Genomic DNA, 1,260 nt, shown 5'->3' on the forward strand with positions numbered 1-1,260 from the left:
GGTAAAGTGGAGCTGATATCAAAGAATTCAAGAAGAAAGAAAATGTTTTGAAAATGATGGTGGCAGTAATTGTACAAGTATGCTTGTCTAACTGAATTATAGATTGTTATAATATTTGTAAGAGCTCCTAATAAAATGATTAATAATAATAAAACACTAATGAAAATATCAAAAACAGAAGAAAGAAAGAAAGCAAGCACGAAGCTAAGCAGGTAACCCATTTAGAAAGGACAAGTCATGGAAACCCATCTGAACAACATATTGTTCCACAGACAGAAAGTAAATTACAGAGAGCGACAATGACTGCTACCCAAGCAACTCATCATCTGAAGGCAGCTACTGACAACTTTGAAAAACAGAAACGAAAGGATATCAAATATATATTTTCAGAATTTATCACTATGGGAATACTGTTTCATGGCAATGCTTTAACGGTCTACACTGCCACGTACCAAACTATTGTCTCCACAGAACCTGGAAAGGGCATGCAGACCCTACCATGAAGCACCAAACCATGAGGACAGCATGGTCACATGGAAGGATGCATGAAAAGAGAGAACTACATGGCTGGCCCTGACCAGAGCCAAATTGACCCCTCGCTGGAAGTGGGTTTGGTGGACAGCAGGATGGGGAGAGGGCCAAGCATGCTGCATGGAGGCAGGCTGGGAGGGAGGAAGAGTAAGAGAGTCAGACTGGGCCCCACGCTGACACATGATGCTCGGAAGATGACGGCCCTGCTGGGAGCTAATGGGACACAGAGGGGACTAGGCAAATGAAAACAGCACATATCACGCTGTCCTCTTACTTGAGCAGACTGCGACAGAGGACATTTCTGGGGTCACATGGTGGGGAAGCAGCATGGTCTGAACCCTCCCCAAATAAAGCAAATCATGAAGAGAGCATACTTGGATAAACAATCTGGAGGAGGAAAAAACAACCGGGTTGGCTGTTCGGGGGGACAAGGGAGAGCAGGAATGGGGTGGGGGGAAAGAAATTATGTTAACAAACTCAGAGACAAGAGAACAACAAGTGGTCCAAAATCGGCGGCGAGGAGGGTGTAGGAAGCCTGGTAAGGCTTGAGCAAGGGTAATGTAGCTGAGAGGAAATGCTGAAATCCAAATGAAGGCTGAGCATGATAGTGGGACAAGAGAAAAGTACAAGGAAATAGAGGAAAGAACTAGGGGGTAAAGGGCATTTATAGAGGTCTAAATACAGTAATGTACATATGTAAATATATTTATATGGGGAAATAGATCTACA

General features: G+C 43.7%; 1 pseudogene; it reads left to right on the top strand.

Moving 5' to 3' along the window:
* LOC101638585 overlaps positions 1 to 1,260 on the top strand; it is a 30,993-nt pseudogene that overhangs the window by 28,208 nt on the left and 1,525 nt on the right.

This window comes from Echinops telfairi, unplaced genomic scaffold (assembly GCF_000313985.2).
Source record: "Echinops telfairi isolate 266 unplaced genomic scaffold, ASM31398v2 ScPeMD7_7467;HRSCAF=8505_1, whole genome shotgun sequence".
NCBI lineage: Eukaryota > Metazoa > Chordata > Mammalia > Afrosoricida > Tenrecidae > Echinops > Echinops telfairi.